The following is a 20,838-nucleotide window of genomic DNA, read 5'->3' as shown; positions in this document are numbered from 1 at the left end:
TACCTTAATTCTGCACTAAAACATATTACACACATTAAAAAAAAAACAACTAATAATATGTATATGTTATATATTAAACTGTATATAGTATGTTAATATATTGCTGTTTGCGACGAATTATTTTATTAGCTAATTAATTATGTCAAATTATTTTATTAGCTTGATTAGAGATCACACGACAATAAAAAAAATGACCTGTAATGATCTTTAAAATAGATAAATGTTAAAGTGTGACTTCTAAAAGCACAAGTGGTCCATGTTTGAGTCTCCAAATACTGTGATCTTAAATTGGCTGGAGACAAGTTTCATCAAAAGCTAACAACTTTCGGTAGCATAAAGTGGGCGTGTCTAGCGTTATGCAAATATGGAGCAACTTGGTGCATCGGATATCAATGAAGATGAAGACTGTAGCTCATACACTGCTTCTTCTTCCTCTCGTATCATCATCTGGCAACCAGTAGTAGGAATTTCTACTGGCAACTTCATAGTACAGCAACTCTGAGTGATAAAACTGCTTTGTGTGTGAACTCATTCATATGAAGTATTTAATATTGTTTTAACGGTGTATCTTTCCTTTAAGGTTCCCTTTTCTTTTTTGTGACATTTTTAGCAAACCCGTATGAATAAAAGTAACTTCTAGACATTTTCGACAAACTCTGTGGTCTATGGATGCACTTACCTCGACCAAACCATTATACAAAATAGGGGAACACAAACTTCAGTTGCAAACCATGAATAGGCCTACATTTCTGAACATTATCATTTAATCAAATAGACACATTTTAAACAGGTTTATCCTGAATTTCAGTGAATTATTAAAACCTTCTGGACCTCTGAACAGGCTTGGGTATCAAATCAGCTTCTCTGGTTCCCCTTCCCTAGCTCCAGTAAAACTCTTTCCCATACATAGTGTGCCGGGACGATGAACCTCCCAATACACAAACACAATAAAAATTACGGGGTATTTAATGTTGTTGCAAGTCGAAATCTTTAACAATTTACTATTAATCATGGAGGCTATGGTTTACATGCTCAGGGTTATTCTACGTCATCTGCAAAATTTTGTACATTGGTTCATGAAAAGACGTTTTTTAAAAGTCGTATTTGACACGAATGGCCTTCCATAACCGTTCCGTTCAGTTGCATACAATTCAGACCACCAGGGGTCAGTATTGAGCTTGTAATATATATTCTTTTATTTTTCTTTTTACTGAAAGTTGACCAACTGTGATATTTGCTATTATGCAGCCCCCCAAAATGTTCTTTAGATCGGTGCCATGGACAGGTTTTTATCATCTGACACACCAGACAAATTTTCGCAAAATGAGCCATCAATCGTGGACTAATGGTGGCGTCAGGCTGGTGCTTTAGAATGTCTTCTAAAGCTTTTTAAAGCCTGGGTGCAGCAATCGTTTAAATGGACGTTTTAGGGGTCATTTATCTTGAAGATTTAAATCCAGTCAAATGTCCACATTACAGCCACCATAAATACACATGGAGTGAAAGCAGTGCAGAGATTACGCTTGTGCCAAGACCACTGCTGAGTTTTTATCCGTTTTAGGGTTCAGAATGGTGTTAGGAAACAAAGTACATGGGTTATACAGGAGATTATTCTTTTTATATACACTATATGGCCAAAGGTTTTGAGACGTCTGTCTTTACATGTACATGAATGTAATATGGATTTCTCCCGCCCTTTGTAGCTATAACAGCTTCAGCTCTTCTGGGAAGACTTTCCACAACGTTTAGGAGTGTGTTAATGGGAATTTTTGACCATTCCTCTAGAAGCACATTTGTGAGGTCAGACACTGATGTTGGACGAGAAGGCCTGGCTCGCAGTCTCCGCCCTAACTTATCCCAAAGGTGTTCTATCAGGTTGAGGTTATCTATCTATCTATCTATCTATCTATCTATCTATCTATCTATCTATCTATCTATCTATCTATCTATCTATCTATCTATCTATCTATCTATCTATCTATCTATCTATCTATCTATCTATCTATCTATCTATCTATCTATCCAATGAAAAAGCCTAATAGGATCTATAGAGAGCTGCACCATAATAACATCTCTTTACTCCACTTTAACACCAAATCCTACCCTGCCCTGCTTTTTTAGAGACCTAAAATAGACTTGAGAGGATTTTATTTAGATTTGAAGTCAACAAAACTGAAAACCCAATCACTGATGCATTATTTTTTTGTTGTTGTTGTTGTTTTGGCTTAAATTGCTTTTTTATTATTTTATTATTTCTTTTCCTAGCCCGAGAAGCCAAAAATCTGGATTTATAAATAACAGAAAGAGAAAAAAACTCAAGTCCATTTGTTCAAACGAGTGACAGCTTTATTGTTAGACTATTCCTTATATTATTTATTATTTTGTGATTCTGATTGGTCAGGAGGTGTTGATTAAGTTTTCCATTAAAAAAAAAAAAAACTCCGGCAACTCTTCTGGCTGCAAGATAAATAACAAGTGTTTATTAATGCACTTTTTTAAAAATAATATTTTTTTATTTCTGTAGCTTTCTCAGAGATTTATCTGGCATAAGGAGTCTCCAGTGTGTCTCCGGAGTCTCTGTATCAGCCAGTGGTAATGCTTCACTTGACATTTTCTTATTAAATTTTCTTATTAAAGGGAGGTAATAATTATGAGTGTGTATATGAGGAAATAACTATTAGGAAATTAAACTAAAAATGTATCGGAAAAAATATTGCACCATATGATTCATATCAAAGCCATGATGTGTTAAATTCTTTTTTCCTCTTGAAGGGTGCCAATAATTTTGAACCTGCCTGAATTTTCACTCAGCCTCTTCTGTATCAGCTTCCCATGGTGACTCAGGTCAGTATAAATATCACTTTCTGTTACAGGGTGAAAAAAAACAACATAAGCAATAAACGTGAACTTTGCTGCAGCGATGGGATTCAGGTTTGGGCCTCAGATGTGTCCCAGAATGCAAAGGGCAGATATGAAGAAGTGCACGTTCCTGCTCCCTGGTCATTTGTATGATTTATTAGTTATTCAAGCGTTTTTTGGAAACATAAATTCAAAATATTACACCTGTGACACTGTCTGTCACCTCGGGTTCAGCAAACTGAGAGGATGCTCTGTGGTTAAGCTTCTGTAGTGACTGAGGTGTGTGTGTGTGTGTGTGTGTGGGTGGGTGGGGGGTGTTAGGGTGCCATGTATGTCCCCATAATGACCTAGACATAAATGTAAATATGTGACAGTTCAGACCTAGCAGGTCCTCATCAGGAAATTTAACTTTAAGGTTATGTGTAAATGTAGGAATAGTATTATTAAGCTGCAGTGTGTGTGTGTGTGTGTGTGTGTGTGATATGAGGGGTAGGCCTGAAGGGTTTCCTGGAGGGACTTTGGCCTCTATTACAGCATCAGGACGCAGGTGCGATGAATCCACAGGGATAATGTGTTTGTGTGTGTGTGTGTGTGTTTTCAAGCTCATAAATACACTTATGTGATGCACTGGTTATGCTGGGTGTAAATAATGACAAATAACAGAACTTCCTCTCTCTCTTGCTTCTCCTTCCCCTGTCTGTCTCTCCCTCTGTCTGTCTGTCTCTCCACCTGTCTGTCTGCCTTTGCCCTTTGTCTGTCTCTGTCTATAACTGTCTGTCAGTCAGTCAGTCTCTCTCTCTCTCTCTGTCTCTCTCTCTCTCTCTATGACTTTGACTGTTTGTCTGTCTCTCTTTCTGTCTTGCCACCTGTCTATCTGTCTCCACCTCTCACTCTGCCTATGCCTCTATCTGTCTGTATCTGTCTATGATTCTGTCTGTCTGTCTGTCTGTCTGTCTCTCTCTCTCTCTCTCTCTCTCTCTCTCTCTGCCTGCCTGTTAGTCTGTCTTTCTCTCTCTCTCTCTCTCTCTCTCTCTCTCTCTCTCTCTCTCTCTCTCTCTTTATGACTCTGTCTGTCTGTCTCTCTTTGTCTATGACTTTGTCTGTCTGTCTCTCTGTCTCTATCTGTTTGTATCTGTCTATGATTCTGTCTGTCTGTCTGTCTGTCTGTCTGTCTCTCTCTCTCTCTCTCTCTCTGTCTGCATGTCTGTCTGTCTATCTGGCTGCCTGTTAGTCTGTCTTTCTCTCTCTCTCTCTCTCTCTCTCTCTCTCTCTCTCACTCTCTCTCTCCTCCTTTGCTGAGCAGAGACGGCCACATTCATGAAGACACACATGCGGAAGGAGGGAGGAGGCAGGAGGTGATGGGTGATGCAAAAAATATGAAATTCCTTTGAGAGTAAAAATACCACACTTCTAATGATTTTTTTTTCTCCAAAGAAAGAATCTTGTCTTCATTTTTATTATTTCTTTATTTTAGTTTTATGGCAACCTTTTTTTTTCTTCTTTTTTTTAAGATTCAACATTCTAAATGAGAAAACAGCTTTTTTTTTCTGGCTCTATAATACAGTATACCATAATAAACATTTGAATAGTAAAATTATACCATTTATACTTGGTCTTTTTATGTATTTATGAACTCGCACTCAAAATGCAGGCTGTTATAACTTCATAGCTTTTTGACTGTAAGCACTTTTATGAGGAAACGCAGACGTAAGACTGGGTTTATATCATATAATATTTATGCATGTATGTCATATGAACAGCTTTCAGGCATGATAAAAAAAAAAAGCCATCTTTTCTTTAACACTTACACAATTTAAAGCCAAATGCCAACAGATTCTATTCCATTCTATTATTTTCCACGCGATCAAATATGATTCATGATGTCCTGTATTATTAATATGTAAATATTCCTTTAATTGTAAACATTTATGATTTGATACGTTGCATATTGTAAATGATTTAGAAAGGAAAATGATATGGATCATGGCTCTGCTTGTTTAAATGTACAGGTGTTCAAACATGCCATGAAAAGATGTTAATAAGTCGTGCAGTCATTTAAGGAAAGCTTTTATTCGTCAGTGTTTCGATAAACATTCTGATTAAGGTTGCTTTTGGTGTTTATCCAGTCAAAAGGACCGTATGCAAATTTAATACCTTCCTTTCGCTCATTATAAATAGCGTGCATGTGATTTGTAGGCTGAGTAAAATTACTTTACAGGGGTAACATTAATCAATGTACATTATTGATCAGTATAGGGGGAGGGGATTAGTCGTTGACACGCACCTCTGGGGTACAGGGTTCGATTTCTGTTCGATTCCTCTGTATGTGTGTGTGTTGCAGTTCTCCCTGTGCTTCAGGGGTTTCCTCAGGGTTCTCTGGTTTCCTCTCCCAGTTCAAATATATGTGCTGGATATTTTGACTGGAATGTCTAAACTGTCTCTAGTTTGTGAATGCGTGTGTGTACTGGGTTGGCAGCGTCCTATTGGATAAGTTCCAGGGACTTCTATAAACAAAAAAATAGGAGACGTTTTGACCAAATCCACATGACTAGATTTTCTCAACACAAAAGCATTTGCACTAGATGGTGAGTTCGATTCGCAACATTATTTGGAAATAAAAAAGGAGCACAATTGGCTGTGGGTATGTAGGATGATGTTCTGCCACTTCGCTGTCAATCACAACAACACATCTGTAAAGTCATGTATGTGGAAGAGGGTAGATGGAGCTTTATTGCTCTGAGCAGCAGTTTGAATGGTGACCGAATTGGGGGGAAATGGAGGCATTCATTCATTCATTGTCTATACCCGCTTATTCCTAGGACTCCTAGGGTCACGGGGGTCTGCTGGAGCCTATCCCAGCGCACATAGGGTGAAAGGCAAGGGTACACCCTGGACAGGTCACCAGTCCATCGCAGGGCCACACACAGACAAACAACCACACACACACCCTCACTCACTCCTATGGGCAATTTAGAATTACCAATCAACCAAATGTACATGTCTTTGGACTGTGGGAGGAAACCGGAGTACCCAGAGTAAACCCACGCAGGCACGGGGAGAACATGCAAACTCCACACAGAAAGGCCCCAGCCTGTTCGACCCCGGGATTCGAACCCAGGAGGAAATGGAGGCATCATTCCCCTTAAATATACAGGGAAAAATATAAATATAATATTTTTTAATACCTAGCATGCCCACCTTTTCCTTTATAACTGCCTTTCCTTTATAACACATCCTCTGAAAAGTATTCAAGCAATAATTTGAACACTTTATACACTTGCAGTGTATCTCATATAAGGTCTGGAGAACCAGAGAATCATGACAAAACTTGGATCCTTTTCTTTTTCTACATTTTAAACTGTATTTTATTGATTTCTTTATTCTACTTTGTGTTTCTGCAGTATGCAGTAATATACCCTGATCAGGCATAACATTATGAGCACTGAGAGGTGAAGTGAATAAGACTGATGATCTCCTCATCATGGCTCCTGTTAGTGGGTGGGATATATTAGGCAGCAAGTGAACATTTTGTCCTCAAAGTTGATGTGTTAGAAGCAGGAAAAATGGACAAGCGTAAGGATTCGAGTGAGTTTGACGAAGGGCCAAATTGTGATGGTTAGACCACTGGATCAGAGCATCTCCAAAACTGCAGCTCTTGTGGGGTGTTCCCGGTCTGCAGTGGTCAGTATCTATCAAAAGTGGTCCAAGGAAGGAACAGTGGTGAACCAGAGACAGGGGTCATGTGCGGCCAAGTCTCATTGATGCACGTGGGGAGCGAAGGCTGGCCCGTGTGATCCGATCCAACAGACGAGCTACTGGTGCTCAAATTACTGAAGAAGTTAATGCTGGTTTTGATTGATAGAAAAGTAGAATACACATCAGAATGCATCACAGTTTGCTGTGTATGGGACTGCATAGCCGCAGACCAGTCAGGGTGCCCATGCTGACCCCTGTTCACCACAGAAAGCACCAACAATAGGTAGATGATCATCAGAACTGGACCACGGAGCAATGGTCTGATGAATCACGTTTTCATGATGTCTGGGTGCATGTGTGTTGCTTTAGACAGAATTTTAGTGGTTGAAGATAAGCACCTTCACATTTTAGATGTTTATGAAGAAGCATTGGGGCATCTCAGAGCGCAGAAATGGGTTTGATATCATCATTTACGTTGAAGATAGAAACATTTGTGTGGAAAAATAATTTTTCTATGAATATATTACCTTATTGCTAGTGGAAAACAGAAATACTAATGAAAAATTTTTCATATGAAAAAGACATTCATGGACACAACAAAACAAGAGCAAATTGTTTGTCCTCTGGTAAAAGGAGTTGGTGAAACAAAGAGAATTCTGGGTAGACTCTCATGTATGGTTACACAGGTATACAGTTACCTGTATGACATTTGCATACCCTAAAATCCTAAAAAAGTATGCTTCACCTGGTAGCTGATACACAGATGGATATATTTATTTGCCAGATTTTTTTTTTTCTCGGAATACAGCAACGGATGGTATGATTAGAACCCACTGAGACATGAAGGCAATTTAGGAAGCTGTGCAGAAAGAAGAAAGCGCTACGTCTCTGCGTGTTATATGAAGACCTGGCGGAGTCTGAAATGCCATCCACCAGATGGATGATTGCAAGATTATTGTGGAGAAAAGCTGCTCGCTCTTTTTTTTTTTCTTCCCCCAGTGGTTTTGAGGATGCGTGCATCTAAATCGTACATGACTGGAATATTTCTCCTACTGTCTAGCTTTTTGTGTCTGTCTTTCTCTCACTGTCTTTCTTTCCCCCCCCCTCTCTCTCTCTCTCTCTCTCTCTCTTTTTCACAATCCTGCTTTATTCAGGTTCTCTACAGGACTCTGCATGTACATCGTTAATGAAACACCTCCTTCTATCTACATGTGGGAATACCTCTGCAGTGTGTGTGTGTGTGTGTATGTGTGTAGGATTTGTGAGGACATCCTTCTGAAAGTGCAAACCGGAGATGATCTCTAGTGTAAATTTTGAAGAGTCATTTTGTGCACTGATGCCTTTTTTTTGAGCTCAGCTCAGAAAGAAGTAGAAAACTTGGGGACATGCTGTTGTAGGAAAAATAAGCAACGATGCAGTAAGAGAAGTATTTTCCAATAACCGCAAGTATTTCTTTTCCTATTCTACAACCAAGGGCAAATTTTTTACCGACAATTATAATTTTTAAAGATTTATTAACAAGCACCTTTTTTTAAATTTATTTATTTATTTCCTATACTTCCTATAAAGACTTACTTTCCAGCAGTTATCAGCAGTCAATTCTTTCCCCCCCAGCCTCCCTTCTTTCTCCATCATGAAGCTAATAAAACATTAAATTGCATTGTGTCGTGTAAAGTCGATAAACGAGCGCATAAAAACCCGGGCTAAAAAGGGCCACGTGCTTCTGACATTCCCAACAAATTAGCACAGCTCTGACACGCTGCTCCGGCAGCAGCCGGGCCGTGCTTTCGTGTTCTTCTGTTCTTGTTACGTTTTGTTGATTTGCTGCAACGTTTTGCGGTTTGTTTACTCGCAGAGCTGGGGGAGACCCGAGGCATCTCTTTCGTTGTTAGAACCCGAGCCGCTTCAGATCCTTCCACATCCGAAGAACACCGATGAGACACGCAGGAGGTTAAATGTAGAGAGGGAGAAAAAAAAATAAGAGACAGGCAGACACAGGAGCAGATGGATGGAGAAAAGAAGAAAAAGAAGGAGAAAAAAAAGAAGAAATCTGTTTGAAACATTTCGATCTGTGTCTGGACTCGGTGTGTCCTGCTGTGTGTAGTGTTCGCACGTCTGAGGCGACGTATCCTTCAAATGGACTGCCACGGGGTCAGATGGGAACCTGGTGAGAAGATAAAAACAAGCCATGATTTTTTAAATTATTTTTTTTAGGACAACAACAACATATTGAATCGTATTTCCTTAATTTACCATCTGCCTCTCTTACTTCACACACACACACACACACACACACACTGGTTAAACAGTCGATTGTTATGGAGGATGGATTTGCTTTGATGACACTCCGACAGCTGCTTGTGTTTTGCACTCAGCTTCAGTACGTTCTGCTCTCTCATTATCGGTTATTCTCCTAATGGATGCTGCGGTTTGTCTCGCACAGGAGGTGATGTTCAGACTCTCACTCCAAATCTTCACCACCTCTATTATTACTGTTGACTAACAGAATCAGCAGGCAATGATCTTTTAATTAAGAAATTAAATCTTCCATCTTCCCCAGGCAGTAATAAGATGAAATTGCTTGTGATCATTAAAACAACTTTATTTATTTATTTATTTATTTATTTATTTACAGTTATTGGGTGTGTTGTTGTTTTCACTTGTTCCTAGTTTTCTGAAATTGGTCATTATCGTGATTATGGTTAATAAGACCTAATAAGATCATTATATAAGCAATGTGTACATTATTTTGTGTGGTAAATTTAAGAAAATAGTTCAAACCCAAGAGTAAAAATCAATCAGAAACATACAGTTTCTATTTCTCTTTCTATTTCGCTTTCTATTACAGTTTCTCTAAAGCAACACTAAGCTTTAAAGATTCGGAGAGTAAACGCTGATCGATGAAGCTGAACACAAACACATTATTCACAATGAACAAATACAGATATATAAATAGCAGACACATGATTATTATTCTTTTAAAAGAAGGCTTTCTAGAATGTTTCACAGATTACCTGGGGAAGGGAGGGAGGAAGGAAGGAAGAAAGGAGAGCAGGAAAGGAAGAAGGAAGGAAGGAAGGAAGGAAGGAAGGAAGGAAGGAAGGAAGGCCGGAAGGAAGGGAAGAAGGAAGGACAGAAGGAAGGGAAGAAGAAAGGAAGGAAGGAAGGAAGGAAGGAAGGAAGGAAGGAAGGAAGGAAGGAAGGAAGGAAAATGAAAGATGTAAGTTAAAAAAGGAAGGGAGGAAGGAATGAAGGAAGGAAGAAAGAGAAGAAGGAAGAAAGGGAGGAAGGAAGGAAGGAAGGAAGGAAGAGAAGAAGGAAGAAAGGGAGGAAGGAATGAAGGAAGAAAGAGAAGAAGGAAGAAAGGGAGGAAGGAAGGAAGGAAAGAAAGAATGAATGAAGAAAGGAAGCAAGAGAGGAAGGAAGGAAGGAAGGAAGAGAAGAAGGAAGGAAAGAATGAAGAAAGGAAGGAAGGAAGGAAGGAAGGAAGGAAGGAAGGAAGGAGGGAAGGAAGGAAGGAAGGAAAGAATGAAGAAAGGAAGCAAGAGAGGAAGGAAGGAAGGAAGGAAGGAAGGAAGGAAGGAAGGAACCAAGGAAGCAAGGAAGTGAGGAAATTGAATGTCTTGTATTTCACTCCCAGTGACTTGGTGGTTATTGTACTAGGTTGAATCCTGGTCATGTCATGGTCATTGAAGGAAGAAAAAAGGAAGGAAGGAAGGAAGGAAGGAAGGAGGGAAGGAAGGAAGGAAGGAAAGAATGAAGAAAGGAAGCAAGAGAGGAAGGAAGGAAGGAAGGAAGAGAAGAAGGAAGGAAAGAATGAAGGAAGGAAGGAAGGAAGGAAGGAAGGAAGGAAGGAAGGAAGGAAGGAAGGAAGGAAGGAAGGAAGGAAGGAAGGAAGGAAGGAAAGAAAGAAAGAAAGAAAGAAAGAAAGAAAGAAAGAAAGAAAGAATGAAGAAAGGAAGCAAGAGAGGAAGGAAGGAAGGAAGGAAGGAAGGAAGGAAGCAAGGAAGGAAGGAAGCAAGGAAGCAAGGAAGTGAGGAAATTGAATGTCTTGTATTTCACTCCCAGTGACTTGGTGGTTATTGTACTAGGTTGAATCCTGGCCATGTCATGGTCATTGAAGGAAGAAAAAAGACAGGAAGGAAGGAAGGAAGGAAGGAAGGAAAGAAGGGAGGAAGGAATATGTTATTGGTTGTGTTGTTGTTTTCACTTGTTCATATTTTTCTGAAACTGGTCATTATGATGATGAATAATTACGAACATAATTATATAAGCAGTGATTATTTGTGATGTAAGTTTTAAAAACATAAAAAGAGACAAAAGAAAAAAGCTCAAAGAGTAAAAATCAATCAGACTCACACAGTGCACACACAGTCAGACACAGTGCACACACAGTCAGACACAGTGCACACACAGTCAGACACAGTGCACAAACAGTGCACACACAGTCAGACACAGTGCACACACAGTGCACACACAGTCAGACACAGTGCACACACAGTCAGACACAGTGCACACACAGTCAGACACAGTGCACACACAGTCAGACACAGTCAGACACAGTGCACACACAGTCAGACACAGTGCACACACAGTCAGACACAGTGCACACACAGTGCACACACAGTCAGACACAGTGCACACACAGTGCACACACAGTCAGACACAGTGCACACACAGTGCACACACAGTCAGACACAGTGCACACACAGTGCACACACAGTGCACACACAGTCAGACACAGTGCACACACAGTGCACACACAGTGCACACACAGTCAGACACAGTGCACACACAGTGCACACACAGTGCACACACAGTGCACACACAGTCAGACACAGTGCACACACAGTGCACACACAGTCAGACACAGTGCACACACAGTGCACACACAGTGCACACACAGTCAGACACAGTGCACACACAGTGCACACACAGTGCACACACAGTGCACACACAGTCAGACACAGTGCACACACAGTCAGACACAGTGCACACACAGTGCACACACAGTCAGACACAGTGCACACACAGTGCACACACAGTCAGACACAGTGCACACACAGTGCACACACAGTCAGACACAGTGCACACACAGTCAGACACAGTGCACACACAGTGCACACACAGTCAGACACAGTGCACACACAGTCAGACACAGTGCACACACAGTGCACACACAGTGCACACACAGTCAGACACAGTGCACACACAGTGCACACACAGTCAGACACAGTGCACACACAGTGCACACACAGTCAGACACAGTGCACACACAGTGCACACACAGTGCACACACAGTGCACACACAGTCAGACACAGTGCACACACAGTCAGACACAGTGCACACACAGTCAGACACAGTGCACACACAGTGCACACACAGTGCACACACAGTGCACACACAGTCAGACACAGTGCACACACAGTCAGACACAATGCACACACAGTGCACACACAGTCAGACACAGTGCACACACAGTGCACACACAGTCAGACACAGTGCACACACAGTGCACACACAGTCAGACACAGTGCACACACAGTCAGACACAGTGCACACACAGTCAGACACAGTGCACACACAGTGCACACACAGTCAGACACAGTGCACACACAGTGCACACACAGTGCACACACAGTGCACACACAGTCAGACACAGTGCACACACAGTGCACACACAGTCAGACACAGTGCACACACAGTGCACACACAGTCAGACACAGTGCACACACAGTGCACACACAGTGCACACACAGTGCACACACAGTCAGACACAGTGCACACACAGTCAGACACAGTGCACACACAGTCAGACACAGTGCACACACAGTCAGACACAGTGCACACACAGTGCACACACAGTCAGACACAGTGCACACACAGTCAGACACAGTGCACACACAGTGCACACACAGTCAGACACAGTGCACACACAGTGCACACACAGTCAGACACAGTGCACACACAGTCAGACACAGTGCACACACAGTCAGACACAGTGCACACACAGTCAGACACAGTGCACACACAGTGCACACACAGTCAGACACAGTGCACACACAGTCAGACACAGTGCACACACAGTCAGACACAGTGCACACACAGTGCACACACAGTCAGACACAGTGCACACACAGTCAGACACAGTGCACACACAGTGCACACACAGTCAGACACAGTGCACACACAGTCAGACACAGTGCACACACAGTCAGACACAATGCACACACAGTCAGACACAGTGCACACACAGACACAGTGCACACACAGTCAGACACAGTGCACACACAGTGCACACACAGTCAGACACAGTGCACACACAGTGCACACACAGTCAGACACAGTGCACACACAGTCAGACACAGTGCACACACAGTGCACACACAGTCAGACACAGTGCACACATAGTCAGACACAGTGCACACACAGTCAGACACAGTGCACACACAGTCAGATACAGTGCACACACAGTCAGACACAGTGCACACACAGTCAGACACAGTCAGACACAGTGCACACACAGTCAGACACAGTGCACACACAGTCAGACACAGTGCACACACAGTCAGACACAGTGCACACACAGTGCACACACAGTCAGACACAGTGCACACACAGTCAGACATAGTGCACACACAGTGCACACACAGTCAGACACAGTGCACACACAGTCAGACACAGTGCACACACAGTCAGACACAGTGCACACACAGTGCACACACAGTCAGACACAGTGCACACACAGTCAGACACAGTGCACACACAGTCAGACACAGTGCACACACAGTCAGACACAGTGCACACACAGTGCACACACAGTCAGACACAGTGCACACACAGTCAGACATAGTGCACACACAGTGCACACACAGTCAGACACAGTGCACACACAGTGCACACACAGTCAGACACAATGCACACACAGTCAGACAGTGCACACACAGTCAGACACAGTGCACACACAGTCAGACACAGTGCACACACAGTGCACACACAGTCAGACACAGTGCACACACAGTGCACACACAGTCAGACACAGTGCACACACAGTCAGACACAGTGCACACACAGTCAGACACAGTGCACACACAGTCAGACACAGTGCACACACAGTCAGACACAGTGCACACACAGTCAGACACAGTGCACACACAGTCAGACACAATGCACACACAGTGCACACACAGTCAGACACAGTGCACACACAGTCAGACACAGTGCACACACAGTCAGATACAGTGCACACACAGTCAGACACAGTGCACACACAGTGCACACACAGTGCACACACAGTGCACACACAGTCAGACACAGTGCACACACAGTCAGACACAGTGCACACACAGTCAGATACAGTGCACACACAGTCAGACACAGTCAGATACAGTGCACACACAGTGCACACACAGTCAGACACAGTGCACACACAGTCAGACACAGTGCACACACAGTCAGACACAGTGCACACACACAGTCAGACACAGTGCACACACAGTCAGACACAGTGCACACACACAGTCAGACACAGTGCACACACAGTCAGATACAGTGCACACACAGTGCACACACACAGTCAGACACAGTGCACACACAGTCAGACACAGTGCACACACAGTGCACACACAGTCAGACACAGTGCACACACAGTCAGATACAGTGCACACACAGTGCACACACAGTGCACACACAGTCAGACACAGTGCACACACACAGTCAGACACAGTGCACACACAGTCAGACACAGTGCACACACAGTGCACACACAGTCAGACACAGTGCACACACAGTCAGATACAGTACACACACGGTGCACACACAGTCAGACAGTGCACACACAGTCAGATACAGTGCACACACAGTCAGACACAGTGCACACACAGTCAGACACAGTCAGACACAGTGCACACACAGTCAGACACAGTGCACACACAGTGCACACACAGTCAGACACAGTGCACACACAGTCAGACACAGTGCACACACACAGTCAGACACAGTGCACACACAGTCAGACACAGTGCACACACAGTCAGACACAGTGCACACACAGTCAGACACAGTGCACACACAGTGCACACACAGTCAGACACAGTGCACACACAGTCAGACACAGTGCACACACAGTGCACACACAGTCAGACACAGTGCACACACAGTCAGACACAGTGCACACACAGTCAGACACAGTGCACACACAGTGCACACACAGTCAGACACAGTGCACACACAGTGCACACACAGTCAGACACAGTGCACACACAGTCAGACACAGTCAGACACAGTGCACACACAGTCAGACACAGTGCACACACAGTGCACACACAGTCAGACACAGTGCACACACAGTCAGACACAGTGCACAGACAGTGAACATACAGTCAGACACAGTGCACACACAGTGCACACACAGTCAGACACAGTGCACACACAGTCAGACACAGTCAGACACAGTGCACACACAGTCAGACACAGTGCACACACAGTGCACACACAGTCAGACACAGTGCACACACAGTCAGACACAGTGCACACACAGTCAGACACAGTGCACACACAGTGCACACACAGTCAGACACAGTGCACACACAGTCAGACATAGTGCACACACAGTCAGACACAGTGCACACACAGTCAGATACAGTGCACACACAGTCAGACACAGTGCACACACAGTCAGATACAGTGCACACACAGTCAGACACAGTGCACACACAGTCAGATACAGTGCACACACAGTGCACACACAGTCAGACACAGTGCACACACAGTGCACACACAGTCAGACACAGTGCACACACAGTCAGACACAGTGCACACACAGTCAGACACAGTGCACACACAGTCAGACACAGTGCACACACAGTGCACACACAGTCAGACACAGTGCACACACAGTGCACACACAGTCAGACACAGTGCACACACAGTCAGACACAGTGCACACACAGTCAGACACAGTGCACACACAGTCAGACACAGTGCACACACAGTGCACACACAGTCAGACACAGTGCACACACAGTGCACACACAGTCAGACACAGTGCACACACAGTGCACACACAGTCAGATACAGTGCACACACAGTCAGACACAGTCAGATACAGTGCACACACAGTGCACACACAGTCAGACACAGTGCACACACAGTCAGACACAGTGCACACACAGTCAGACACAGTGCACACACACAGTCAGACACAGTGCACACACAGTCAGACACAGTGCACACACACAGTCAGACACAGTGCACACACAGTCAGATACAGTGCACACACAGTGCACACACACAGTCAGACACAGTGCACACACAGTCAGACACAGTGCACACACAGTGCACACACAGTCAGACACAGTGCACACACAGTCAGATACAGTGCACACACAGTGCACACACAGTGCACACACAGTCAGACACAGTGCACACACAGTCAGACACAGTGCACACACACAGTCAGACACAGTGCACACACAGTCAGACACAGTGCACACACAGTGCACACACAGTCAGACACAGTGCACACACAGTCAGATACAGTACACACACGGTGCACACACAGTCAGACAGTGCACACACAGTCAGATACAGTGCACACACAGTCAGACACAGTGCACACACAGTCAGACACAGTCAGACACAGTGCACACACAGTCAGACACAGTGCACACACAGTGCACACACAGTCAGACACAGTGCACACACAGTCAGACACAGTGCACACACACAGTCAGACACAGTGCACACACAGTCAGACACAGTGCACACACAGTCAGACACAGTGCACACACAGTCAGATACAGTACACACACGGTGCACACACAGTCAGACACAGTGCACACACAGTCAGACACAGTCAGACACAGTGCACACACAGTCAGACACAGTGCACACACAGTCAGACACAGTGCACACACAGTCAGACACAGTGCACACACAGTGCACACACAGTCAGATACAGTACACACACGGTGCACACACAGTCAGACACAGTGCACACACAGTCAGACACAGTCAGACACAGTGCACACACAGTCAGACACAGTCAGACACAGTGCACACACAGTCAGACACAGTGCACACACAGTCAGACACAGTGCACACACAGTGCACACACAGTCAGATACAATACACACACGGTGCACACACAGTCAGACACAGTGCACACACAGTCAGACACAGTCAGACACAGTGCACACACAGTCAGACACAGTGCACACACAGTGCACACACAGTCAGACACAGTGCACACACAGTCAGACACAGTGCACACACAGTCAGACACAGTGCACACACAGTGCACACACAGTCAGACACAGTGCACACACAGTGCACACACAGTCAGACACAGTGCACACACAGTCAGACACAGTGCACACACAGTCAGATACAGTGCACACACAGTCAGACACAGTGCACACACAGTCAGATACAGTGCACACACAGTCAGACACAGTGCACACACAGTCAGATACAGTGCACACACAGTGCACACACATTCAGACACAGTGCACACACAGTGCACACACAGTCAGACACAGTGCACACACAGTGCACACACAGTCAGACACAGTGCACACACAGTCAAACACAGTGCACACACAGTCAGACACAGTGCACACACAGTGCACACACAGTCAGACACAGTGCACACACAGTGCACACACAGTCAGACACAGTGCACACACAGTGCACACACAGTCAGACACAGTGCACACACAGTCAGACACAGTGCACACACAGTCAGACACAGTGCACACACAGTGCACACACAGTCAGACACAGTGCACACACAGTGCACACACAGTCAGACACAGTGCACACACAGTGCACACACAGTGCACACACAGTCAGACACAGTGCACACACAGACACAGTGCACACACAGTGCACACACAGTCAGACACAGTGCACACACAGTGCACACACAGTGCACACACAGTGCACACACAGTGCACACACAGTCAGACACAGTGCACACACAGTCAGACACAGTGCACACACAGTCAGACACAGTGCACACACAGTGCACACACAGTCAGACACAGTGCACACACAGTGCACACACAGTGCACACACAGTCAGACACAGTGCACACACAGTCAGACACAGTGCACACACAGTCAGACACAGTGCACACACAGTCAGACACAGTGCACACACAGTGCACACACAGTCAGACACAGTGCACACACAGTCAGACACAGTGCACACACAGTGCACACACAGTCAGACACAGTGCACACACAGTCAGACACAGTGCACACACAGTGCACACACAGTCAGACACAGTGCACACACAGTCAGACACAGTGCACACACAGTCAGACACAATGCACACACAGTCAGACACAGTGCACACACAGTCAGACACAGTGCACACACAGTCAGACACAGTGCACACACAGTGCACACACAGTCAGACACAGTGCACACACAGTGCACACACAGTCAGACACAGTGCACACACAGTCAGACACAGTGCACACACAGTCAGACACAGTGCACACACAGTCAGACACAGTGCACACACAGTCAGACACAGTGCACACACAGTGCACACACAGTCAGACACAGTGCACACACAGTCAGACACAGTGCACACACAGTCAGACACAATGCACACACAGTCAGACACAGTGCACACACAGTCAGACACAGTGCACACACAGTGCACACACAGTCAGACACAGTGCACACACAGTCAGACACAGTGCACACACAGTCAGACACAGTGCACACACAGTCAGACACAGTGCACACACAGTGCACACACAGTCAGACACAGTGCACACACAGTCAGACACAGTGCACACACAGTGCACACACAGTCAGACACAGTGCACACACAGTCAGACACAGTGCACACACAGTCAGACACAATGCACACACAGTCAGACACAGTGCACACACAGTCAGACACAGTGCACACACAGTCAGACACAGTGCACACACAGTGCACACACAGTCAGACACAGTGCACACACAGTCAGACACAGTGCACACACAGTCAGACACAGTGCACACACAGTGCACACACAGTGCACACACAGTGCACACACAGTCAGACACAGTGCACACACAGTGCACACACAGTCAGACACAGTGCACACACAGTCAGACACAGTGCACACACAGTCAGACACAGTGCACACACAGTCAGACACAGTGCACACACAGTGCACACACAGTCAGACACAGTGCACACACAGTGCACACACAGTCAGACACAGTGCACACACAGTCAGACACAGTGCACACACAGTCAGACACAGTGCACACACAGTGCACACACAGTCAGACACAGTGCACACACAGTCAGACACAGTGCACACACAGTCAGATACAGTGCACACACAGTCAGACACAGTGCACACACAGTGCACACACAGTGCACACACAGTCAGACACAGTGCACACACAGTCAGACACAGTGCACACACAGTCAGATACAGTGCACACACAGTCAGACACAGTCAGATACAGTGCACACACAGTGCACACACAGTCAGACACAGTGCACACACAGTCAGACACAGTGCACATACAGTCAGACACAGTGCACACACAGTCAGACACAGTGCACACACACAGTCAGACACAGTGCACACACAGTCAGACACAGCGCACACACAGTCAGACACAGTGCACACACACAGTCAGACACAGTGCACACACACAGTCAGACACAGTGCACACACAGTCAGATACAGTGCACACACAGTGCACACACACAGTCAGACACAGTGCACACACAGTCAGACACAGTGCACACACAGTGCACACACAGTCAGACACAGTGCACACACAGTCAGACACAGTGCACACACAGTCAGATACAGTGCACACACAGTCAGATACAGTGCACACACAGTGCACACAGTGCACACACAGTCAGACACAGTGCACACACAGTCAGACACAGTGCACACACACAGTCAGGCACAGTGCACACACAGTCAGACACAGTGCACACACAGTGCACACACAGTCAGACACAGTGCACACACAGTCAGATACAGTACACACACGGTGCACACACAGTCAGACAGTGCACACACAGTCAGATACAGTGCACACACAGTCAGACACAGTCAGACACAGTGCACACACAGTCAGACACAGTCAGACACAGTGCACACACAGTCAGACACAGTGCACACACAGTCAGACACAGTCAGACACAGTGCACACACAGTCAGACACAGTGCACACACAGTGCACACACAGTCAGACACAGTGCACACACAGTCAGACACAGTGCACACACACAGTCAGACACAGTGCACACACAGTCAGACACAGTGCACACACAGTCAGACACAGTGCACACACAGTCAGATACAGTACACACACGGTGCACACACAGTCAGACACAGTGCACACACAGTCAGACACAGTCAGACACAGTGCACACACAGTCAGACACAGTGCACACACAGTCAGACACAGTGCACACACAGTCAGACACAGTGCACACACAGTGCACACACAGTCAGATACAATACACACACGGTGCACACACAGTCAGACACAGTGCACACACAGTCAGATACAGTGCACACACAGTCAGACACAGTGCACACACAGTCAGACACAGTCAGACACAGTGCACACACAGTCAGACACAGTGCACACACAGTGCACACACAGTCAGACACAGTGCACACACAGTCAGACACAGTGCACACACAGTCAGATACAGTGCACACACAGTCAGACACAGTGCACACACAGTGCACACACAGTCAGACACAGTGCACACACAGTCAGACACAGTGCACACACAGTCAGATACAGTGCACACACAGTCAGACACAGTGCACACACAGTCAGACACAGTGCACACACAGTCAGATACAGTGCACACACAGTCAGACACAGTGCACACACAGTCAGATACAGTGCACACACAGTGCACACACAGTCAGACACAGTGCACACACAGTCAGACACAGTCAGACACAGTGCACACACAGTCAGACACAGTCAGACACAGTGCACACACAGTCAGACACAGTCAGACACAGTGCACACACAGTCAGACACAGTCAGATACAGTGCACACACAGTCAGACACAGTGCACACACAGTCAGACACAGTGCACACACAGTCAGACACAGTGCACACACACAGTCAGACACAGTGCACACACATTCAGACACAGTGCACACACAGTCAGACACAGTGCACACACAGTCAGATACAGTGCACACACAGTCAGACACAGTCAGACACAGTGCACACAGTCAGACACAGTGCACACACAGTCAGACACAGT

The 20,838-nt window shown here is 45.4% G+C and overlaps 1 long non-coding RNA gene across 1 annotated transcript; it reads left to right on the top strand.

The window, feature by feature from the left end:
- Positions 1–20: 20 nt before the first annotated feature.
- On the top strand, positions 21–4,333 carry LOC131368308 (uncharacterized). Its single transcript, XR_009207023.1, has 4 exons — positions 21–1,863; positions 2,525–2,592; positions 2,773–2,844; positions 3,645–4,333. It is a non-coding gene; the product is annotated as an uncharacterized LOC131368308 (long non-coding RNA).
- Positions 4,334–20,838: the final 16,505 nt, after the last annotated feature.

The sequence above is a fragment of the Hemibagrus wyckioides genome, linkage group LG02 (genome assembly GCF_019097595.1).
Source record: "Hemibagrus wyckioides isolate EC202008001 linkage group LG02, SWU_Hwy_1.0, whole genome shotgun sequence".
NCBI lineage: Eukaryota > Metazoa > Chordata > Actinopteri > Siluriformes > Bagridae > Hemibagrus > Hemibagrus wyckioides.
The sequence above is the reverse complement of the archived record's forward strand: the minus strand, read 5'-3'. Positions and strand labels throughout refer to the sequence as shown.